Source organism: Sus scrofa, chromosome 14, assembly GCF_054392235.1.
Source record: "Sus scrofa isolate SSC_HxYL_T2T_F1_AM1 chromosome 14, Sscrofa_HxYL_maternal_Yorkshire_Landrace_v2.0, whole genome shotgun sequence".
Classification (NCBI taxonomy): Eukaryota; Metazoa; Chordata; class Mammalia; order Artiodactyla; family Suidae; genus Sus; species Sus scrofa.
This window is the reverse complement of record NC_139396.1, coordinates 74,393,721-74,419,401: the sequence shown is the minus strand read 5'-3', so window position 1 is coordinate 74,419,401 and position 25,681 is coordinate 74,393,721. Positions and strand designations below refer to the sequence as shown.

Sequence of the window (25,681 nt, the reverse complement as noted above, 5' to 3'; positions counted from 1 at the left end):
TTTCTCTCGGTCACTGGCTTTTCTTCTCATTTCTTTGACATTACCTTTCACAGAGCAGAAGATTTTAATTTTAATGGAATCCATAGTATCAATTATTTCTTTCATGAATCATGCCTTTGGTATTGTGCCTAAAAACTCATTGCTATACTCAAGGGCAGGAGGTTTTACCCTATGTTATCTTCTTGGAGTTTTGTAGTTTTGCATTTTACATTTAGATCTATGATCCATTTAGAATTAATGTTTATGAAGAGTGTCTGGTCTGTGCCTTGACTCAATTCTTTGCATGTGGATGGATGCACAGTTATTCCAGCACCATTTGGTGAAGACTGCCTCTTCTCCATCTTACTGCCTTTGTGCCTTTGTTAGCTATATTTTTCGAGGTCTCTCCTTGGGCTCTCTATTCTGTGCCATTGATCTATTTTCCTATTCTTCCACAATTACCACACTATCTTGATTACATAGTTTCATAATAAGTCTTAAAGTTGGGTAATGTCAGTACTCAAACTTTGTTCTTTTCCTTTAGCATTGCATTGGCTATTCTGTGTCCACAGTCTCTTCATACGAAATATATGTATGAAATACAAATGTATATGTATGTATGTCTATTTTCTTTTCTTTCTGCCAATACCACAATGTCCTGATTACTGTAAGTTTATAATAATTTGAAAATACGGTAGTGAGTCTAAAGTCCTATTTTTAAATTCTTCAATATTGTTTTAGTTACTCTAGTCCCTGTGTATTTATATAAACATTGTAAAATCACCTTGTTAATTTATACATACAAATACTATAGGGATTTTGACTGGGATCACTCTAGAACTATAGACCTATTTGAAGAGAATCAACACCTAAAAGTGTTCAGTATATGCATGGTAGAATTTCTCCATCATTTTATTTTCACCTTTACATATTCATACATTTAAAGTATGTTTCTTGTAAACAACAAATAGTTGGGTATTTTTTAATCCATTCTGAAAACATTTGTCTTTTTAAAGGCCGTTTATCTTTGATTAATTAATGATACAGTTGTGTGTTAGGTTTTCCCTCTTGCTATTGTTTTCCATGTGACACATCTGTTCTTTATCAATTCTTCCTTTCCTGCTTTCTATCACATCAATCAAGTATAGTTTACAATTCAATTTTATCTTTTCTATTACCTTCTTTTTTATACATATAGGTATACTTCTTCCACTGGTTACACTAAAAAAGGATCATCCTTAATACTCTACCTTAAATCATTACTAAACGCAAAATAGTAAGGTAGAATTTATTATTTCCACCTTAGTATTATTGATATATATATATATATATATTTGACTTCAATATATGTTTGAGACCCCATAAGATATTCCCACTGTTTATACTTTAAACAGTTAATAATCTTTCTATCTTCTCACACACTTACCTTTTCTGGAGCTGTTTACTTTTGCTTACACTTCTGTAATTCAATCCAGGATCACTTTCCTTCACCTCGAAGAATATCCTTCAGTAGATCTTGTAGTTTATGGTCAGGTGACAATGAATTCTCTTAGCTTTTGTCTGAAGTTATTTTCAATGGGCTCAGAATTCTAGTTTTGACAAATTTTTGTTTGTTTTTGTTTCTTTCAGTACCTTAAATACATCTCTCTATTATCTTCTGGCTTCCATTATTTTTCTGTTAAAGTCAGTGTTCATCCACATTATTCCTCCAAAGATGAAATTATTTTCTGGCTGGAATTAACGTTTTCTTTTTTATCTTTGGTTTTCAACGATTTGCATCTTATGGACCTAGTTGAAATTTTCTTTGCTTTGGGTTCATTAAGCTTCTTGAATTTCTGGGTTGACACCTCTCATCAGCTGTGAATAGTTCTCATGCATTATTTCTCCAAATACTGCTTCTGGTCTTCTCTCCTCTTTGCAGATATTCTCCATAGACTTGTATCAGTCCTATCTTCTGTTGTGTCCATGTGCCTTTTAAATACATCTAGTTAGTTCTTGATTTAGCAGTCCAAAAAGCTCATTTAATTCTTTTTTATAATATGTATAATCTGCTGAAATTTTCTATCTGTATATTCATTTATTCCATTTCTAGCATAGTTTACTTAATATGTTATTTATGGTTATTCAGAAAACTTTGACTATTAATTCCAAAATGTAGGTCATTTTTTGATCTCTATGAAATATATTGTTACTTATTTTTGTCATCAAATACTCTTTTCTTCCCCTTTCTGTGTCTAATAAGTTTTTATTGCATACTGCATTTGCAAAAGTTCTAGCTTCAGTTTTCTTCCTCTAATGAATTTTGAGTTTTTACTCCACAGATGGTTAAATAACTCATGGCTTACTTTAATCCTGCAAAGGCCTGCTTTTGGTTTCATTAGGACAAGTTTATTTTGGTTTTATTCATTCTCCTAAGGCATTATTCATACACCTAGAAATTATTCTTCGGGGGGTCTCAACCAAATTCTAAGGTGTTTGCCAAAGTCTACTCTGGCTGGGTCCCAATATCTTCCCATAACTGAAATTTTTATATTTCTACTTCTTAGCCACTGTACTTTATCAGGCTCCAGAGTCAAGCTCCTGGGACCATGCAGCACAGGCATTCAGCTAGGGAGCTCACCAGAATTTCCAGAGACTTTTAGGGTTTCCTCAGTTGGCCCCTGACTTTGCCAACTGAATACCCTTGTGCCCTCCCAAATCTCCGTTACCTTTGCAGCTCTTGTGCTTTGTGTCCTCTAACTGGTGACACTCACTGCTTGGTCTCAAACTCCCAGTACTTCTGCTGGAAAAAAACAGCCCCTGGAAAAATATCCCTGTGACTGGTCTCCTCACATGCCTCCTCTGACCCAACATTGCAACCTTGTGTTGCTGTTGCTAACTGAAAGCATAGTTCTATATATTTTGTCTAGGTTTTGTAATTATTTCATGGTAGAAGGGTAAGTGTGCTATTAGGTACTGTCTTGTCCATATCTAAAGTAGTCTTGTCTAATAATAGAATAAATGAATAGATCCTATGCTTATCCTGTTTTTTTTTAAACAAAGCTAAAATGCATGATTTCAAAATATATTTTAGTTCTAGTTTATCTCTTGTTTTAGCTCAACATCCAAAGTAAAGTACTCTTTGGGTTCTGATTTTGGCATCTTGCAAATTAGCGCTGTCCCTCATTTGGTTCCTTCTCAGATCTAATTAGTCTTCCTTTTATAGTTTTCTCTTCGATATAATTTGATAAATCTGGTGAATAGTAGGGCAGTAAACTCAGAATCAAATACTTTACTCTAAGAAGAATCTACTTACTAGGACATTTGGGGGCAACTCTAAACTGTTAGTTTTTAGTTTGTTCAATACTAATACCAGTTTACATTTATCTTGTTCATAAGGATAAAGGGAAGTTTGGCTGGAATTAGAAAGTGCCTTATGTATGTTTACTTATAAGGCTACTTATAAGGAGAAATAAAGTTAGCCTTGTAAGAGATTTTTACTACATTGTAATTGTTCCCTATTCTTTTCTGACTACTGCCAAATAATTCATTTCACTCTCTTCTCTAGAATATTGCCTGGAAATCATTTCAAACTTAATCACCATATAGATAATGGTATCTACTTTTAAAAAATATATCTACATGCCCCCTTTCCTAGTCCGTTTTCTGTTGTTTATGGATTTACTAAATATTATCAATGCCACTCCTGTTCCCACAGGCAAATGGCAATTTTATGTAATGGGAAAGATATGTTAAATTTGCATCATAACCCTCATACTAGCTATGTAATGGGCAATTTACTTGGTCCTTTAAATTTCCTTTATTATTTATTACTGTCCTTCTCCTTTATTAAATGGGGATAAAACATTTCTTTGAAAGTTTGCTTTGAAGATTAGGGAAATATGTTTCTATCTGAGAGTTATCCAAACAAGATGGCTTCTGTATTAAGATCATTATCATTCTGGTGTTCTGCATGTAAATCACCTGAGCTTGGATACTGTACTAATTTAAATAGCTACATGTTTTCTCACTGTCTTTTTCCTATTATCTTAATTCTCTCTAATCAACATTTAGTCCTTTCTATCTTAGACTGTTCTACTTAGAACTAAGTGTATAGACTGAGAAAGGAATTTGTGTATTTCTTTTTCTCTTTTCTCTTAACATTACTTATTTTCGCAAAGAAGGTTTTTATCTTTTCCTGTTTATTGTCTTGCTCCAAATAAAATTAACACAATCATTTTGCCTCTCAATATTATTAAAAGTTTCATTTCATATCGTGCTCTAACTTTGCCCCTTATTACCACTGTTAATTGTCTCTGTCCTTCCTTGTGGGGGTCTCCTATGATCTTTCCTTACATACTCTTTAAAATGCTTTTAGCATGCTGTGAGGCAGCCTTGGCATCTTTGCAACTTTGAGATCTTTCCACTTGTTTGCACCTAGGTTAGCTTAAAGTATAGTAAGAAATTTATTTTCCCCCCTACCCCCTTCTTCCTAACTTTTTTTTTCCTTTTTCCCCCCTTCTCCCATTTTAGCTTCTCATTTCTCTTCTTATATATGAAATTTAAAAGCTAGCCTAGCTAGCAAGATCCTTTTATTCTGATTTTAAAAACAAAAACCGTGTGCTTGCTTGCGCACACACACAAGTGCCTTTTTCACACATTTGTCTCATTTACCTAAGGTGTAAACTTGTAGAGAAGGAAAAACCAAGAAGTCCTCTAATAATTAGCATATTGCTCTATAAGAACATACTCTTCACTAAATGTCAAAAAATAAAGGCGTCGTGCTCTCTAGGGAAAGGTTTTCCACAGAGTCGAATGTTGTAACTGTTCCTTATTGTTATCTGTTATTGTGATTGTGATGTTCTTTCATCAGTAAATTGTGCCCAAGACTCTACTTCCTTCCACCCTTACAAGCAATTCAAGCAAACCAATTTAGAAGAGAACACGATGAAACTAATTGGCCAACAAAATCTGTTCTTGAAGGACCTGGGGCGCAATCAGGGGAAACGCGTGGCCGGGCTGGGCAAGTGAATCTCCCGCCTTCGGGGAGCCCACGGCTCCCCAGGGGGCGCTGGGCTCTCGCACAGCAGGGTGCCCTTCTTCCCCTTCAGGGTCGGCCTGCCGGGCGGAGCCGGCACGCGGGAGTCGCGGCCGCGGCAGCGGGGCAACTGGGCATGCTCGGAAGCCAAGCAGGTGGGGTCTCTCCAGGCAGCGTGTGCTTTACAGCAGCGCCTGCAGCCCTGGAGGAGGAGGAGCGGAGCTACGGTAGGAGGAGCGGCCGGCTGTAGCCACGACCGCCACCACCAGGCAAAGGAAGAGTTCTTGAGGAGGGAAGGACTCTCCACCCCTTGGAGCACCGCATGTCAGCTTGTGGAAAAAGAGAATACAAGATAAGAGAGAAGAGGAAAGAAGAAGGGGGAAAAGTGAAGGGGGTACAGAGGGAAAAGAACGTGCAGTGAAAGCTAGTGCGTGCAGGGGGCCGGGGCCGGACCCGGGGGCGGCGAAGCGGAACAGGAGCACGGGCGCTGGGGCAGGTGCCGATGCCGCTGCCTGGAGGCGGCATGTGACGCGCGGGCGGAGTGCTCTCGGACCTCGGAGCGCACACAGCGGTGCAAGTGGGTGCCACTCCGAATCCCCACGCTCATTATTTCTCCCCGGCGGTGACAGCGCTTCTGGAAAGACAGCGCGATGAACCGAAGGACTGCCTGGGGCATGGGCGCGCGGTCCTAAGACACTCGCTTCCTGAACACCAGGCGGGAGGCGACCAGCGAAAGGTGGACTGGGAGACCACCGTGCACCTGGGAGGCGCGGACCACCGGCGTGAGACAGCACCTGGGGCGCAGCGGCCAGGTAAGGAAGGCTCCCGCCAACCCGGCGCTGAGCAAAGCGGGTGGCGGCAGCGGCTGACCTGGTTTCTTGCCTTATTGCGTTGCAAAAGGAGGAAAAAGTTTTCTGCGCTGGTAGGATATGCCCTTGCTTTGGGGAGTTTAAAGAGCTGAGGAAGGAGAGGAGACTTGGTCTGTTGGTCAGGGGTGGGGATGGGGGAGGTCTGCATCTGGAGAGAGCGCGATCTGGTGTGGAGTTGGAGTTCTGGGACCAAGGGTGGGGAATGCCAGGGTGACACCGTGTGCGGGTGAAAGCGGCGGGAATAATACGAACCCCGGCGGGGAGAGAACCTGGCATGCCCCACCCAGCTCTCCGCTTGCATTCACTCTCCCCCAGTGTGGGAATGGAGGCACAAAGTGACCAGACCAGAGGCGGTTCTCCGCCGGGCGTGTGTGTGCCTGCATTTGATTTTCTAACGCTTTTAAGAAAGCTAAAGCAGACACCCGCTGGGCCGCCAGTTCGGATTGCATTTCAGGGACGAAGTGGCAAATATAGTTTAGTTTAGTGTAACACCTGGGCAAAGGTCCGTAGAGCGGGTGCGCGTCCTTACGGACCCTGGGAGAGTACGCTCCCCGGGTGGCAGACGCTGAATTGCACCGGATCTCCTCTCTGGAATCCTCCCGTAGCACAGCCTCCTTACAGCTGGGTTAATTTCTGTGCGATGTTAAGCGCTAGAGGCTGGGGAAGGGTTGACTCCAGCAGCAGAATTCACTTGTCTACTTCGCGCCTGTGCCTGTTGGAATTGTGATCCTTTTCGGCCACTGCGTGTGCGCCACTGTCCTAGCACGCAGTTTGGAAGTGGTAGACGAAGCAGGGGGTTGCGAATTGCATCCATATGGACAGATTTCAAAATGCAAACATTGATTTGTCTGCAAGTGCTCTTTGAACCTGTCCGATGGCTCTAAGGATGTATGCTTTCTTCCCGCTGCCCACGCTTGCAGTGTGAAGTGACGACTCTCCTTAGAAGGTAAATGTATTTATCTGAGCGTTTATGTTGTTAAGGACACTGATTATTTCACTGTGTGCTTTGCACAGACATTTCATTTCTCTCTTGCCCTCTGAATGCCAGCACAACAGATAGCCTACTCCTCCATTTGAGGTCTTTCCGGGTTATGACGTGAAAAATAATCTTTGTAAAAAGTGTATTTGTTGGTTTTGTAGTCCCAGATAATCTTATGTTATAAGACCATTATGATGCATGAAACATCGATCACCATTTCCTGTATTTAAAACAATGCCCGGTAGGTATCTACTTAAGAGACCCTGCATAAGAACACACACTTCAGAAAGGGCAGAGCTGCCCCTAGAACAAATCCACACATTTAGACCAGATTTGTGGTAGTAGCTTAATAATTAAAAAAAAAAAAAAAACCCAAAGCCAAAAAACACCCGAGGTCTTTCTGTTCCAAATGTGGTGGGATGGATATGGCATTGGGTGCACCCTCTTGTTATGGGAGCTGGTATTGCGGAGCATACTTGAAACATGCTTGCTTCTCCAAGTGTGCATTCAACATGCCACAGACATGTAGTTTAGATCATACACTCCTATCACTGAATAACCTGTCTTTAGATTTTGTTTACATAGTTTGTCACAATTAATTTAATATGTGATTAGCTACTGTTGAGCTAGAAAGCACATTAATTTTGAAACGGGTTTCCATATGGACATATAACTTGAGCTTAAATTACCCGTTTAAAGTTAATTACATTGCAGGTCTGATTTAGATTGTCTCTGTAGGGTGGGGGAGTGCTATAATATTGGATTTAATATGAAAATAGCAGTAGTGAAATACTGATTTTTAAAACGACAATCAATATTTATTCCGATGTACTTATGTTTTTAAAAGAATAGGAAATTAAAAGTAGATTTTGAAAAGGATCTTTAACACTGTATATCTTTTGCATGGGAAGTTGTGAGAAAAGTGTAATTTGGGAAAAAGGTTAGCATGTTGATGGAATTGGTTAAGATTTAGAGAACGATTGAGAATGTTATAATAACGAGTAGTTCTCCATTAAACCTACCTTTAAACTTATTTAGGAAACTTTTCTTTGTAGTTTAGAGAAATATATGAATATATATTACCTTATTTTCCTTTCAGGGACAATATAACTTCAAAAATATTACTTATTCCTGAAGATTATTTAGGCATACTTAAAAGTTCTTTAGGGTGCACCCTTTCATTTTCTCTTCCTTATAAAGACAACTGATTTGTTTCCTTACAAAAGAAATTTTGCTTGTTATTTTAAGATACAGTGTCAAAGCATGGACTTCTTTTAATGCTATTTTAGCTTTTAATTGCAGGCAACCTGTTGAGCATGAGCCCGGAGGAGTGGGGGAATATGAAATTTGCAGAACTAGAATTTCTTGAATCCATATCAGGAAACTGATTAGACAGAAAATTAAACCATATGATCAAAAGCAAAGCTGCCTTGTGTATTTGAAAATTATAAAGAAATAACTTTGTTCAGGTTTTTAAGCTAAAATTTCCTCTATCATTTCCCGAGCCAATGTAGTATTCTTGCTGAATAAAGTTGTTTCACATTTGCAAAATCAGTTGCTTACCCCTAAATGGCCTGGACACTGTCAGTGCAACTATTAGAAAACGGGTCTTCTTCGCAGTGCAGGGAAGTTCTGTTGAGAACAGCTGTGGTGTAGTGGCACTTCAGTTATGAGATGAATGAACTGTGAATCATGTGAAGCCTGAGCCTCTGATCGGTATGCAGAGAGATGCATCTGTCCTTCACTTATGGGAGCTAATTTTGTATCATAATGTATTATGACTAACAGCATTATCTTCACATTGTGGTTCTGAAGTATCAGTGAGTGACTGAAAATGTTTTATTTTATACAATAGGTTGGTAGTTTAAAACACATTTTTCTTACAGAATAACATCAAGCCATATTGGGCCCCCCCCAAAAAAACACAAAACCCTCCACCATGGTGATTTTTCAAAATTAATCAGGATAATAAAATGTGTCTCATGCTTAATCCTTGACTGGAGTGCTTTCCCAGGTGTGATGACAGTGAAATGTTCCACAAGATTTTTCACCTCTCAATTTCGTTGAGTCCAGTGGAATCCCTATCTTGGTTATTAATAGTTTTAACAGAACCTTGGGATAGAATTTCAACTTTAATAGAAAGTTTTAATTGAGAGGGAAAATGTGGAGAAATCATCTAATGAACCTGATAGGAAACAAAGCTAGTCAAATAGGAAGTTAACTGCAAGTTCTCCAGTCTGACAGGTTCCATCTTCTCCACTGAGGAAGTGATCCTTGATCCAGTCAAATTCAAAGTAGACCTTTGAATCCTAAATCAGTAGTCACTTCTTGCTCCATGGGCACTCCATAGAAAGGCTGTGCAGGTGCAAAAGGCACCCCCTTTCACTTATAAACCCAGTATCTGGAGGACCCTTTTAGGCTTCCCCATTCCCTAAAAGTTGCATATTTTGGGCAGTACACATCTGCATTGGCATTGTCTTCAAACAAACAAAAATAGTTTTGTTGCAGTGAAACTATAGAAAATATTGGACCGAAGTGGGCCTTGTATGAAAACTGTGTTCCATCTCTGGAACATTTCTTTACCAGAAATGGGATAGTGCAGAGTAGTTTTGAGGGTTGAAAGCTATGATGCATGTACACGTCTGATCAGTCTCTTTAGCACTACAAAACACAGGGCACAATTTGGATGCACACCCACCTTGATATTCCTTGGCTTGGAGCCTGGAGAGCCAGTGTGTAAATGTCCCTCTGGCTCAGTAGTTGGCTGCTGTGTGCTCCTTTTTTGTCCAGAAGTTTTGGAGGCTTGCAGGTGCCCGCCTCTGACAGGCTGGCAATTTTGTTCTCCCCCTGTTGGAACTTCCTGTTCATGCACCCCCAAAGGCCAGTTTCTCTGACTGGCATATGCCTGTTTTGACTTCTCTGTGGCTTACCACATTGACAGGACCCAGGATCCCCAGGCCATGATAGCAAGCCAGCAGCAGGAGTATTTGAGCCACCGCTATCTTCTCACCCGTTGTGCCAGCTCAGGCTGAAGTCACCCAGAATGTCCACCCTTAGAGGAGAAATAATCCTGGAAAAAATAACTGACTGTGACTAGACAAACAGTAGCTGACAGATGCACTATGGCTCTGAGCTCTTGCCTTCCGCAGCCCTGCTCTGGTGAGACCTTTCTGATTTGTCAACCAGGCAGACCATGGATGAGTTTACCTGCACTAAGCCTAGTGAGCTCTAGTAACCCCTGTGCCCAGCTAGCCTGTTTCTGCAGCTCTTTTCATCATTGCCCTTTCATTGGTCTGCACTTCTCTCCTGTTCTCAGTTTGCATTTGTAGGACTGCAATCTTGCCTGGAAAGCTGGAAAGCTTTTTTTTTTTTTTTTTTTTTCCTTTTTTCCTACTTTTTAGGGCCAAACCTGCAGCATATGGAAGTTCCCATGCTAGGGGTCGAATCAGAGCTGCAGCTGCCAGCCTATGCTACAGCCACAGCACTGTGGGATCAGCGCTACATCTGCACCCTACACCACAGCTCACAGCAATGATGAATCCTTAACCCCCTGAGCAAGGCTGGGGATGGAACCCACATCCTCATGGATACTAGTTGGGTTTGTAACCCCCTGAGCCACAATGAAGACTCCTTGCCTGGAAAGACTTTAGTGTGACCTTGACAGTTAGTCTCACCCTTTCCAAGAATTTCTGTCCAGAAGCAGGAGTCCATCTCTTCTCTTGCCAGTCTCTACTGCAGCCCTGGGCCTGGGGCACAGCCACCCTTTTGCCAGTGTGTCCCTTCTGCCTGGAGACTTGTGCTGCCAAGTTCAACTTGACAAATCTTGTGTGTCATTGTTGGCAGGATCAAATCTCCATTCTCCACACTCCTCCTGGCCACTGTAATTTGAGTTGTTGACTCTCCACTACAGAATTAATCCTTCATTAGGTCATTTGTTCTAGCCTAGCCCCAGCTTATTTCCTGTCCCCTGTGTTCCCTTGAAATCCGGCGCACCAGCTGAGCCAGAACATATGCCACCTTCAGTCACCTCTGTTGCAGGAAGTAGTGCTCCTCTAGACATCCTGGGTCAGGCAGGATGTCCTCCAAAGACTGCTGTTTGGATCAAATTCAGGTGAGGTTAAACCAAAGTAAAGTATTATCAGCTGGTTTCAGAAAAGAGGGGGCTACCAGGTGTCTATCACAAAGTCTGTGTATTTATGTGAGATGCTTTGACGCTCTTCCACTGCAGCCTTCTAATTGGTCACAGATAGCTACGGCCATGGCATTAGATTCACAGAAATATATCCTGCCAATAAGCTCTGGGAAAAAGGATCTGCTAACAGCCTCTGTTAGTATATTTTAACTTATCACTTTGGTGTAGATTACCTCATTAGAATTGCCCATGGGACCCAGGCTGGAGGGAAACCTAGTTACTGCTTAACTGGGCACCACTGCTTGCCCAGGTCCATTTGAAGTTTCATCCAGTGGATCCTAATCCTGTGGTATTTCGTAGACTCTAAGTATCCATATGTTTCAAGTATTGTTGTGATATCTATATCTGTGTATGTATCTGTATATCTATCTCTATTTATCTCTATAAATCTAACTATGTATCTTTCTGTATCTGTGTCTAGCTATTTCTGTGCCTATATGTCTATTGATGTGTGGTCATTTAAAAGGATTATTGAACACAGTGATTTTCTTGGTGATGTTCAATTTTTTCTTAGTTCAGAATAGTCTAAAATCCCAGTGTCTCAAGTGGCGATCTCTCAAACTAATTGTATTGGAAAGAAGTTATCCTACATGAAATGAATTCAGAGGACCTCCTGTCCTCCTTGCCTTTGATTTCTCATATGCATCATAACATGTGCCACATGCATTATCACCTGGGGAGGGAACCATGCAGAAAAACTGGCATTGTCACAGTGTTCCTTTGTGTGGAGTCCTTTCTTCCATACTTACCCCCCAAACCCTTCTCATCACACAAGAACTAGCCAATCTTTTTCAGCTTTCCTTGAGTGCAGCTATCACTCTGCTTTCCCTGTGAAAAAAAATTGTTAACCCCCTTCGTTCATTTAATTATAAGAAACTGAAAACTTACCTAAGCAACTATAAGCTGCATGTCCCCCCTCTGAATTCTGGTTGTTCTTAACAACCTTTAATATTAAATTTGACAATCAATGGTAACCCAAGTAGGGTTTATGATTCTCTCCAAGAAGTTAACTTCATGAGAGTGTTTAATAAGTGAATTTTAATAAATGATTGAGTGGAGTGCGTCTATCAGTCATCTGTCTACTATCAATCTGTCCATCTCTGTTTTTCACTTGTACACAGGATTGTGTACCTCTGTGGTAATGCTCCCTGTCTGTGTTACCTCATGTGATGGGCACAGCAGACAGTCTTTTTCTGGATACTCAGAAGGGTAAGTCCAGGGCTCTGCCTTCTAGGAGCGTATGATCAGAATGGGGTAAGAGCATCTCAAGTATTCTCAGGGCTAGTAGGTGACGTTAGACATTGTATTCATTTCCCAGGGCTGAAAACAACAGAAATGTACCGCCTCATAATTCTAGAGCCAGAAGTCTGAAGTCATGGTGTTGGCAGGCCCACACTCCCTCCAAGGCCCCAGGGGAGAGCCCTTACTTGGCCCTGCAGCTTCTGGTAGCTGTCTGCACGTCCCCACCTGTGACTGCCTCTAGACTATGCCTGGAGTCAGCTTGCCCCTCTCTTTCAGTCTGTGTGTCTCCTCTTCTGGGTCAGCTTGGAGTCAGCTTGCCCCTCTCTTTCAGTCTATGTGTCTCCTCCTCTGGGTGTCCATCTAATAAGGACACATGAGGGCATTCAGGGCTCACCCAGAAAATCCAGGATAAGCTCCTTCTCTCAGGAGCCTGAGTTTTCTCACACCTTTTCCCATATAAGGTCATATTCGCAGGTTTGGGGGATTAGGACACGGACACATTTTTGCTTGGAGAGGGGGAATCCTTTGACCCAAAGCAGAAGTCATGAGTGAACAGCATTCTGCTTTGTGACTCCCCATTGTTTATGGTCAAACTGTGTGGTTTGATTTGAGAAATGACCACTCACAATGCGCCTCATTCCATTTTCAAAGCAGTGAGAGGCAGATCCTCCTTGCCCTGAGCCAGAAATCCGATTCCTCCTCACTGTGCATGTTGGCTTCCTCCTCATTCTGAGAATGATGATGAGACTATTTCTGATCTTTCTTCCATAAGAAAATCTTTAAAGTTCAGCAGTTCAAAGTTAAGTCATTCTAACAAAAGATTGTGCTCCTTCTAAATTTTCATCCTTAACCCTTTTCATTTATACTCAGTGAATAGCATCCACTAGCCTCTCATTTTACCAATCTCTGGCTCTAATCCTTTGATCTCTGTATTCCATCCTCACTAAGGTCACAGAAAAATACACCTGTCCCCTCTTAGTCACAGAGAAGCTGTTCCTTGGGCATCCCCTTTAACCTCTTAGCAAAAACTTCCTCCCACCCCTTTTTTCCTTTTTTGGCTCCTGTGGCACATGGAGTTCCTGGGCCAGGAGTCAGATCCAATCCAAAGTTGTGAACTCCTGTGGCAATGCCAGATCCTTTAATTCACTGTGCCAGGCCAGGGATCACACCTGCGTCCTGGAGATGGAGAGACACGTTGATCCTGATGTGCCACAGCAGGAACTCCTCTTAACCTTCCTTAATTGTGAAAGTGATGTATGTCCCTGGCTCTCCTTTCCTCTGGCTCTTCCTCCTCCTCCCAGCTTCCTCACCCCACCAGGGGGCTCTCCAAGACTTTCTCTTTAGTTGACAGCCATGCCTTTCTTGCTCCCTTTTCCTTTTGTGGCTTCATTTATTTTCATGATTTCCAGTATTCCTCTGAGTGGGTCACCCATCTCATCATCTCCAAGCCTGGTGTGGCTTCTGGAAGGGGTGTTTTCCTGAGCTTGCTAGACAGCACCACCTTCACCTGTTTTCTCCTTTCCCTCTTCCCTGAGGCCTCCTCTTCCCATTGTGGAGCTGACCCATTCTGTGGCTCAAAATTTCCAAGTAATCTGATTTACCCTCTTCTGTAACTTCCCACATTTAGTCAGACACCAAATTGTAATAATTCAGCCAAGTGATAACTGAAGCTCTCAACTTCTTTCCTACTACCAGCACCTTAGTTCATGGCTTTTCCAACTTTGATGTACAGTCAGATCACATGGGAATTGTGTTAAAAGGCAGACTCTGATTCAGGAGGACTGGAGAGAGGCCTAAGAATCTGCATTTCTAACAGCCCCAGATAGTGCAGATACCTTGATAGGCAGTCAGACTTTTATACCTTCTCTTAGAGCCTCTGGACTTCACAGATGATTCATTGACTATACTCCCTTCTTCCAATCCACTTTATAGATTACTTTTATTGAAGGCCAAGTCTGATGTATTTCCTCTTCTGACATCCCCTTCTATCACCGATTGAATAACAATGGAATCCCTTACATCAGCATTTGGCTAGCATTCCATAGGTTCCATGGTTTGGATTTACATTCAATTCAGTCTTGATTCTCAAGGTCACTTTTAACCTTACCCTCAGCACTTGCTGTTCCCTTTACCCTCTGCACTTTTCATGACTTTTCATATGTTCCTAAGCTGTTTGGAATGCCCTTTCTTCCATATCCTCACAGGTCCAAATTTTAGCAGTTTCTCAAAGTGCTTAAAATGACACTTCTCACTATGAATTCATCTTTTAGCACTTTATCAGATTCTCAGTTTTAGCACTGATCACATTTTATCTTGTTTGCATGTCTGTATATAAATTATTTCAAATATTAGAGTGTGAAATGCTTGAAGGATGATGCCATGTTTCATTTGTCTTTGGTTACCCTAAAGTACTTACTATGGAGTCATTTCTACAAATGCTGAATATATACATTGACATATAAAATATGTAAATATGGTGTTTTTTTGTTTTTCTCCTTTTAAATAATACAGATTACACAAAATTCAATCATTAAAGAAATATAACATCAGAAGCAAAAGTCCATCATGACTCAATGGGCCAAAGATAACTGTGGTCAACAATTTGATGCATAGTCCTCTAACATTTTTCTGTACACATCCTAACATTAACGTTATACAAAACTGGAACAAGAACAGACTTCTGTGACCTGACTTTAAGTGTAAATCTACCTCTCTAGTTTTAAAATCTGCAGTGTGTTCTAAAAGTTTGACTGATGTTACTGCATAAAAATCAATCCACTCAAAGTGGCCCAGCAGTATAGAAATATGTTTGCTTTGAATTTCTGATTAGTTAAGCATGTCTGTATTCAGCACTTTCTCTGCCTCTAGATAGTACTAGACACTTTGGATTTGTAAGAGTAACACACAAATACTGGCCCAGAAGACACAGCTAGTCTTGTGCCTTTGGGCTAATGTTGGCTGCTGTACTAGATAAGCATCGTGGTCATGCACTTTTTTTTTTTTTTTTTTAGAAACTTAGCCTATTTATTTATTTATTTATTTATTTTTGTCTTTTTTTGCTATTTCTTGGGCCGCTCCCGCGGCATATGGAGGTTCCCAGGCTAGGGGTCTAATCAGAGCTGTAGCCGCTGGCCTACGCCAAAGCCACAGCAATGGGGGATCCGAGCCGCGTCTGCAACCTACACCACAGCTCACAGCAACCCACTGAACGATCACAGCCGGATCGTTAACCCACTGAGCAAGGGCAGGGACCGAACCCGAAACCTCATGGTTCCTAGTCGGATTTGTTAACCACTGAGCCACGACGGGAACTCTGCACTTTTTTTTTAATTGAAGTATAGTTGATTTACAGTGTCATCTTAGTTTTAGGTATACAGCACAATGATTCAGTTATACACACACACACACACACACACACACACACACACACACACATATTTATTCTTTTTCAGATTATTTTCCTTTATAGGTTATTACAAAATACTGAGAATAGTTCCCTGTGCTATGCTATGTCCTTGTTGGTGATCTACTTTGTAAATACTAGTGTGTATATGTTAATCCCAAGCTTCTAACTTATTGCTCCCCCCATCCTCTTTGATAACCATAAGTTTGTTTTCTATGCCTGTGGGTCTATTTCTGTTTCATATATAAATTCATTTGTATTATTTTTTTAGGTTCTCCATATAAGTGATATCATATGATATTTGTCTTTCTCTGTCTGATTTTCTTCACCATTTAGTATGATTATCTCTGGCATTAATGGTGCTGCAATTGGCATTATTTCATTCTTTCTGTGCCTGAGTAGTATTTCATTGTATGTATTTACCACACATTCTTTATCCATTCCTCTCTCAGTGCCTTTTAGGTTGCTTCTATGTCTCGGCTATTGTAAATAGGTCACACATTTTTGATGCCAGATTAAAATTTCTATGTTTGATGACATGCGCTCTCAGATGACGAAATTTTATGTTGAAATTTAAACATAAATTTAGACCCATAATGAGCAGATGATTCATTTCAAATTCTGAATATGGACATTTTTTTCTGTTTACCTAACACATACATGTATATTCATTTTTGTTTCATGAATGAATGTAAGTTTAGAATTAAAAACATGGAAAATATTAATAATGATGAGTGTTTGTTATCACTACCCTATATATCATTTCAAAAAATCAGTTGGTGGTAGAATTCCGAAAGATCATGTCTGGATAGTAGGAGGGCAGGTGCACGTTCAGGGAATCTAACAATCTTGGCAAAGCTGGTTGTGTCTTGTAAAGAAATACTTAAAAGTAGGGTGCAAACAATAAGTGGAGAAAACTTTGAAGCTGTTTGAGATTTCTGCAATCTGAGTTAGTGAAATTATATATAAATCGTGTAATAATAAATATATATCTATATATAAATTATGTATTGTTGTGGCATCCAAGGCCACAAAATTCATAAGCCTGGATCTTTTGACTCTGTTTTTCTCTCTCCTTTCATGCTAGATCTCTTCCTAGGAGTCAGTTCAACTCTTTCTCACTTGATATCCTCTCTTTTGGTGATTTCAGCTGCACTCCAGGCTTTGCATGCCGGTATATAGTTCTCTGGACTGTAGGTCTTTCTTGGAGGGATTTCCTTGGTAGGATTTTCATGCTGGCACTCTGTTAGACAGTCCCACAAAGAATATCAGTCAGGCACCTCTAACATATCATTTGCACCTTGGAATCCATCCTCTTTCTCCAAAATATGCCTTTCTTCCTATTTTTCCTGTATTAATTGTTTGCATCACAGTCATCCTGGGAACTCAGACTTGAACCTTGTTGAATGTGTATTTCCTTTCTACCCTTACTCCTCATGTGCAGTCTCTAAATCTGAGTGGATGTTCCTGAACTGTCTCATCAGGTCTTTCCATCCTATCCCCACTCCCACCTCCCTGAGACAGGCCTGTCCACCTTCCCCTTGCACAGTCCCCATGGCCACTAACTTGTCTCCTTGCTTTCAGTTTGCTTTTAACCGAGTCTACAACGAAGCCAAAGTCATTTACACTTTCCCTCTCCATAACTTTCAGTTCCACCTTCCTTTCCCCAGTCTGCAGTAGCCACATCAGCCTGCTCGAGGGTCCTTGGATGTGCCTCTGTTCTCCTGCCTCCAGGTTTCTGCAGAGACCCTGCACACTTCCTGAAAATGTGCTAGCCTGGCTCGGGCTATAGCAGTCCTGCAAACAAGAGGAGGCCAGCCTGCCTGCCTGCCTGCCTCCTCCAAGGCAGTTCATCTTTTTATTCTCTGTGCCCCTCTAGTGTATTATTCTCATGGATGTGATAACATTTGCTATACTTGTTTACACTAGAATAAATTATGCAAATATCAAAGTTGTCCTTTGGATTTTGAGCTTCTCGTCAGGAGCCACCCATTATTTATTTCTCTACACACATTGTAAAATGTGGATGAGCAGCCCACTAAATTGAATGATGCCTTAGATCTCTGGAAGGGCAGAGATTTTTACACTGTGTTTTATTCACCGATACACTCCAAGGGCCTAGAGCAGTCTTGACCATGGTACTCTCATTAAGCATTTGTTGTTGAGTTTCCTTTTGGGGGGAAAAGAAATCTGAGGTTTAGCAGTTTTCAGTGTATTTTGAAAATGGTAAAATAGTCAACATGTTAATAAACAGTAAATATTTATTGATGAATATGATACAGAACATAATAGAATTCTCCCAAGTCAGACTCAGGGTTTCACTTGCTGAAAGAATTGTCTGTGTAGATACATGGCTGCACTGGTGACCCTAACGTTGTGAGAGGCATGATTCTCTCAGATAACATCCAACAAATTAGGGCTCCCCTTAGCAACTAGTTCTAGTGGCCAGGACTTTTGAAGGAGTCATTTTTGTCTGCTTTCCAGCTGCCAGCTCTCCTGAGGATTTTTCGTATTCACTGGAAAGATTTCCATCACAGGGATAGAGGGTGATGTTTCTGCCATCATGGCCCAGGGTCACTGGGTCAAAATCACCCAGAGTAGTTGTTAAACATGTATTCCAGGGGATTGAAACCAGACCAGCTAAATTAGACCTGTGTGTGTGTGTGTGTGTGTGTGTGTGTGTGTGTGTGTGTGTGTGTGTGTGTGTGTTGGGGGGGGCAGTATCTGTTGATCCGCATTTTAAATAAATACCTTGAATGACACTTCTGCCTGCTGAATTTGGAAATGCACTAATTGGAGAGAGACAGAATATTTTGATGGAGAGAAAATTGAGAAATGAGATAAACACTTTCTATTTTTTTAAAAAGCAGATTAATAGCCTAGATTGGCAAGGGGTACATTATTTTAGGCTGTTCCCTCTGGTAAGATGAGTCATTCAGTTTAGGGTGTTTCTCAGACTTTGAGGAAGGGTGGAGTGCTCTTTTCCCCTGGAATTAAAACACAATTGAGGAAGGATGGAGATCTCAGGTGTAGAATTAAGGTGGAACTATTTCCATCAAGTGCACCCTTCTGTATTTAAAAATATAGTTTTTAAAAAATAGGGCTGAAAGTGTTGACAAGGTGGCATAAAAACAGAAATTACCTTCTCAAGTACAGGCATTTCTCAACATTTTTCTTTGTTTCTTGTGTTATATCATGGAAGTGTATCATAAGCAGACCACATTTTTGCATGTGTGTAATGCTGTATTTAGGAGTTCCTTTTCTGAGCGAGTACATCACATGTATTATTGACAAAAACAACAAGATATCACGAAAGAAATGACAAAGTAGTCGACAATATTGCATATGTGGATAGTAGTTTAATTATGAAGAAATTTCTTAGAAATAGACGTAGATTAATTCTGCTCATTTATTAAAGGTCATTCTATAATCTTCTAGACATGAGTACATTTTTAAAACCATATGCAGTACAATTAGTACTTTTATTCAGTATTATATTCAAGAGAATTAAGCAAAATTATCAATCACTCTGTTCCTTAGAATTTTAAAAATTCCTCTGCTCAATTTCCAGTTTTTCTGTTGGCCATTCATTTCTTTGTTAAATGTATTAAGTTGCCAAATTGTTTCAGGCACTGTTTTAGGACCTAGAAATAAATATATATAAGCATGCTGCTTTTATGGAACTTACTTCTTTGTGAATTCAAATCCATGAAACCTTGAATAGTATTCCCAGAGATTTCTAAACAGGCCTCTTCTTACTTAGTATCACCAGAAGAAGAAAGGGGAGTACAAGACTAGTGTAACCAATCGAATATGTGAACTTCTTCAGGCTTTACTGTCCTTTTGCCTCTTAAACATGGCGCTTGGATTAAATTTTTCTCAGAACAATATTGATGCTTTTCTAAAAAAATTTGACTGCCTATACTAATTTTTGCCACTAGATGGCAGACATCTGCATTTGTGTGTCCAATGAGTGAGTTGTTTTGAAAAATCACAATGAGGTTCAAAATGATTCACTCGATATGAAAAATATGTTGTTAGTCTTACATGAGTGAGACGTTGCGGTTGCTGTTCTGTTTCATGAATTCTGTCCTCTCAATGTTACCATTTTTAACTCCCTAGCATCTAGTTTTCAATGTCCTACCTGCTCTGTGTCTTTTCAAATGCAGGACAATCCGTTTTTGAAACCCTTTTTGAAAGTCATGTATATTGCTGAAGTTATTCTATAACAAAGATTCTTTAATGTACTTTTACCAGATTTCTTTTTATATGAAGAAGTTGAAATAGTCTTCTCAAGCTGAGACATAGATAAACGCACTTAGTGGATCTAGAGAGTGAGTTACATTTTCAGGTGCAGCACGAGAACGCAATGTTTCATTTTCTTGTGATAGAAAAAGCAAAGATACTAGATACTCTCTGCCTGATTATTTCACTTGATCTAGCATTGGTTACAGGTGACCAAAGAAAATGAAATTTGAACAGAAGTTCTATCTGGCAAGTCACGTGTATAAATCAAGATTAACATCAGTGTTACAGCACTGAAAGCAGGCCCATATTCTATGATGAAGAGGACCACCTATCCCCTTTTCAGCAAAATATAAGTAACCATAGCATGAATCCCAGGATGTCTTTTAGAAGACTGAGGGCGCTGTATTATATTTTCCAAGTCCAAACCAGCCTAAGATATAGAAAAGTAGTGCCCGCTGACTTTTTACATTTCCGGAAAACCCATACCAATGCTGCCTTTGACTTCCTAAGCAGCTTGGGCAAAATTGTTTTAAGGCAGCCAGAAATGTGTGTTATACAGATTGTGACCAAGTCTCGACCCTAAATACATGTTTATAATCTATAAAGATGGTCACTAGTAAAATAAAGTAATCTGAGCCAAGTTATTCTTGGGATTCAAAGGGTGGAGAAGCCAGATACTTTTGGAGGGATACCAGGAACTTCTTGGTTTAAAGGATTTCACTTGAAGGAGTTCCCTTGTGGCACAGAAGGTTAAGGATCTGACATCATCACCACAGCAGCTCTGGTTGCTGTTGTGGCCCAGGTTTGATCCCTGGCCTAGGAACTTCCATATGCTGTGGACATGGCCAGAGGGGGAAAATAGTTTTCACTTGAGAGATTGAGCTAGAACTTCTGTTCATATTTCATTTTCTTTGGACACCTGTAACCAATGCTAGATCAAGTGTAATACTCAGGCAGAGAGTATCTAGTATCTTTGCTTTTTCTATCACAAGAAAATGAAACATTGCGTTCTCGTGCTGCACCTGAAAATGTAACTCACTCTCTAGACCCACTAAGTGCATTCATCTATGTCTCATATTTAAAGGACAAATGAGGTTTAAGTAGATGGAGATGTAGAGCAGACTCCTTGGGCAAAACCTACCTCACAAATCAAAACTCCTTGCTGTTTTGGTCTTTACCATGAACACTCCATCCCAGAACCGTTGCGTTTACTGCTCTGTGTGAAACACTCTTTAGCCAGAAATCTATACAGCTTGCCTCTGCACTTACTTAAGATCTGTCCTCAAATTTCACCTTCTCAGGCCAGTGTTCTGTAATCACATCACCTGAAACAGCATGGCCCCCTTCCATCTCTCACCATCTCTGTAATCTGTTGTCTTTCTCTTCTGAGCATTTATCACCACCTGACATAATTTTGTTTTTTTGTTTCTTTTTATATAGTCTATTTACTACATTATGAGCTCTCTGAGACCAGGGAATTACTCTTCTATTTTGATTGCTAAATGACCAGTTCCTAGAACATTGGCTGGCCCAGAGTGGGCTCTATCAGACACTCAGGCAGGAATAAATGAATGCTCAATGTCACTTTTATTTTTCTCATTGCAGGAAGGAAAACTGACAAACCTACCCCATATTGTCCTTTCAATCAGGGCCTTTTCTTTTGAACAGTCATATTGAAATCATCACTAATAGGATCATCTACAATGAATTACAGGTTATATACATTAATGATTGTAGACTTGAAGAACAAAGAAATAAACTAGTACATTCAATCACATTTACTTGGGTGTGCTTAGCTTTATTTTTAATAGTGCAATTTTACCATATTTTCCCATTAGAATCAGATGAGAGTGAAGCAACTTATTTTTTTAATTCTATTTTTAGAAGTGCCCTCTGATATAATTATGAACATATGAATTAAAAAGCAAGTAAAGAAATTCTTCTGGTTGTAAAGTAGAAGAGGAAGATGGGTTGGGATTTTCTGAATTTGTGATTCTGTGTCATTCTTTCAGAAATCTTTTGAATGCCTACAATGTGCTGCTGGGCAAAACGTGATATATAATCATGAGTATGTTGGCCCAGGATGTTCTTGACATGCCATCATTTACTTAATTCTCTGTTACTTTGCTAACATGATTTATAGTGGTTCAGTTATTCTGATTCTCTTTAAAATAAGTAAATGTGATACTTTATTCAGTTTTTTCACAACAAAATCTAGGTCTTGAAATATTGCTAAACTACCTGAAGGTGATGTTTCCTGTTTTTCCATCCATCACATCTTTATTAAGCAGATGCTAATGCCAGGATACTGCTCCTTACTGGAGATAGAGTGATGAGGAAAGAAGATAGGGTCTTACCCTCAGAGTTTGCAGTTTGAGTGGATCAACAGATATTTTCTTTCTGTTGAGAAGTAGCTTTAAAAAGTAGGATGATATAATAAACAACTGGTTTGAGGGATGCTGATTTGGGCATAATAATAAGGTCAACATCCATAATACCATAAATTTTGTTCTGATAATGGTTGGGTAGAAGGCACTCCCTGGAGATATAGTTTCTTTCTAACCCAAGCTTCACCAGATCACACAGACACTCTCATATATAAACTGCTTTGACGGGGCACTGGACTTCAGTTGGGCCTGAATTTTTCCCATGTCAGATCTTGAAACTATCTGTGTATGTGAAAACCTTTGACAGTGTGGGCTCTGAATCGAAGCAGAAAATAATACTTGTACAGGTGTGGCTTCAAAGCAGATGTTTAGAAAGTTAGGAAGACATCTTACTAGAATTATATGAAGTGAATGGTCAAAGAGAATTTGGGATTGCATGAGCTTCCCTTAATGATCTCTAAAAGGTAATGAGGGGTGGGATCAAGATGGTGGAGAAATAAGATGTGGCACTCACTTTCTCCCACAAACACATCACAAAAACCCATCTACCTGTAGAAAAGTTTGCACAGAACATCTACCAACGCTGGCAGAAGAACTTAAACCTCCAAAAAGGAAAAGAAATCCTGCACATAAGTGGGTAGAACAAAGGAGCAAAAAAGAGAGAGAGAGGGAGAGAAAAGGAATTGGGACTAGACTAGCACTCCTTAAAGGGAGCTGTGAAAGAGGAAAGGAACCCACATCTTGGGGAGCCTCCTAACTGACTTGGAGATCAGCTGAGATGGAGGGACCTCAAAGCCTCAGAGAAAATTAGCAGCTGGACTGAGGAAGGCAAAGCAGACAGTGAACCACACAGGCAACTGATAGCACAGCCCCTGGACACCACAACTTGAGATGCTCAGGCGGGGTCTGGGTGCTGAGACTCAGGCTCCAAAGGTCATTTTTGGGGAGTAGACTAGGGTTTGTTGTGTGGAGACAGCCTAAGGGGCTAGGGAGTGGTGTACCATGGGCTGGAGAGCAGAACACCACTGCCAAGGGAACCTGGGAAGAGGTCTGGGCCCATAAAAGAGTCAAGGTGCTGTTGTGGGAAAGGGCAAGGGGAGGAGGGGCAGGCCACCATAGTAATATCCTCCTGTGCACATGTGGACTCTTGGAGGGCAGGGCACCTCTGGTGCAGGCTATGGGTGATGGGGTGTCTCTTTCATGAGCTACGGGAGTTGGGGCACCTCTTGCCAGGGCTCTGAGTGGCCAGGCTCCCCTTGGGCTAAGGGCAGCAGAGCACCACCTGGATGGGGTAAGCATGACGGGGTGCATTTTGCATGGTCTGCAGGAAGCAGAGGCAAACCACCAGAGTCATCTTAGACTCCAGAGGGTGGGCGTGGCCCACCACTGTTAGGGGTCCATGAACAAGTCACCACCCTGTGGCCCTGGTCACCTCAGAGTTCAGCACAGAGGAGGGAACTGCAACTGAGCACTGCCTGTTGTTGATCTCACTTCCCTGAGAATGCACAACCCTGCTGCTGCCACTGCCAACTGCTCTGGGCATTGTCTACACCTGCGTAAGGGTCACTGCCACTTCCCAGGGCCCTGAAACTAGGAGCAGCCTGCACCACCACCCTAGGTCCTTGTCACTGTCAAGGACCCAAAAACCAGACACTGGCTACTAGCCCTGCCCATTGCCTCCACCTCCCTGGAAGCGTGCCCAGCACCCTATCAAGGGGATAATAGCCTGCATACAGGCTGAGGAGAGAGACAACAAGCATCCAAACTAAAAGCAGCCCTCACACCAAAAATAAATAGTAGGCCCACACAAAATACCCAGGAGCACTGTCACATATAAATAGCTCTCCAAGACTACAGTAGTTGTTTTCACTAAACTCACAGAATAACAAAATATAGGCAAAATGAAGAAGCTCAGGAACCAGGACATAGTGAAAATACTGAAGGAATTAAGAGCAGATATGAACAGAAATACAGATTACTTTAGAAAAGAACTAGAAAATATAAGGAGGAACCAAGAAAAGTTACAAAATTCATTTGCAGAGACACAAGCTGGGTTAAAGGTACTGAAGAACAGAATGAATAATGCAGAGGAATGAATTAGTGACTTGGAAAATAGAGTAATGGAAATCACCCAATCAGGACAGCAGACAGAAAACCAAAAGAAAAACATGAAAGCAATATAAGAGATCTATGGGATAATATAAAGCAGGCCAATCTATGCATAATGGGGATTCCAGAAGGAAAAGAAAAATAAAAGGAGATTGAAAATTTATTTGAAGAAGTTACGGCTGAAAAAATTCCAAATCTAAAGGAAACAGATAAAGAGAGGATTCTAAAGGCAGCAAGAGAAAAACAAAGAGTTAATTATAAGGGAACCCACCATAAGGCTAGCAGCAGATTTCTCTCCAGAAACACTGCAGGCCGGAAGAGAGTGGAAGATACATTCAAAGTTCTAAAAGGGAAAAATTCTCAGCCTAGAACACTCTACCCAGCAAGAATGTCATTTAAAATAGAAGGAGCAATAAATAATTTCTCCAACAACAAAAACTAAAAGAGTACAACAATACTAAACCCATTCTAAAAGAAATACTAGAAGTGCTCATCTAAATAAAAAAGAAGCAAGAAGAAATAGGATGGAGGAAATAACAGTGGGAAAGCAGTCACTTAAATAAGCCAGTATCCAGATCTAAAAGGGAAAAAAAAAAACTATTGTAAAAGCAATGATAAGAAGAAATAGGATGGAGGAAATAACAGTGGGAAAGCAGTCACTTAAATAAGCCAGTATCCAGATCTAAAAGGGGAAAAAAGCTATTGTAAAAGCGATGATAAGCACAAGGAGCGGCAAAAGGATAAACATGAAGATGTTAAAAAGGACTTCAAAATCATCAAATATGGGTGAGGAAAGTAAGAAAATCTAGACTCTTTTTTTTTTTCTAGACTATGACTGAGCCTATATGACTATCAGGCTTAAAGCAAGCAGATAGAGGAAGGGGTTAACATACCTGAGAAACAGGGCAACCACAAATCAAAATCAAAAAGTACATTCACAAAAACTAAAAAGGACACAAGCATAAATAAAAGGAAATCATCCAAACAAAAAAAGAAAGGAACAAAGGAGAAACATAGAATCAACTGGAAAACAAGGTTTAAAATCACAATAAATACATATTTATCAATAATTACCTTCAATGTCAATGGACTGACTGTTCCAATCAAAAGACAATAGACATAGAGTTTAAGACTGGATAAAAAACAAGATCTTGCAATATGCTGCCTACAAGAGACTTGCCTTAAGGCAAAGGGCACATATAAATTGAAAGTGAGGGGATGGAAAAAGATATTTCATGAAAATGGAAAAGACAGGA

General features: G+C 40.5%; 1 protein-coding gene and 1 long non-coding RNA gene across 11 annotated transcripts in view; one reads left to right on the top strand and one right to left on the bottom strand.

Annotated features, from left to right (window-relative positions):
* Positions 1-5,242: 5,242 nt before the first annotated feature.
* The window catches only part of CHRM3 (cholinergic receptor muscarinic 3), a 542,465-nt gene continuing 522,026 nt past the window's right edge, over positions 5,243-25,681 (top strand). For 6 of the 10 annotated variants that reach the window (XM_084992562.1, XM_084992557.1, XM_084992560.1 and 3 more), the window contains exons 1-2: positions 5,243-5,808; positions 6,786-6,811. The gene's annotated coding sequence lies outside the window, so the exon portion shown is untranslated. The remainder of the gene's footprint in view (positions 5,809-6,785; positions 6,812-25,681) is intronic. The other 4 variants (XR_014825490.1, XM_084992556.1, XM_084992554.1 and 1 more) reach the window with 1 other exon arrangement.
* Positions 15,378-24,945, bottom strand: LOC146396787 (uncharacterized). The gene is made up of 2 exons (XR_014827808.1): positions 20,969-24,945; positions 15,378-19,972 (listed from the first exon to the last, which is right to left on the bottom strand). It is a non-coding gene; the product is annotated as an uncharacterized LOC146396787 (long non-coding RNA).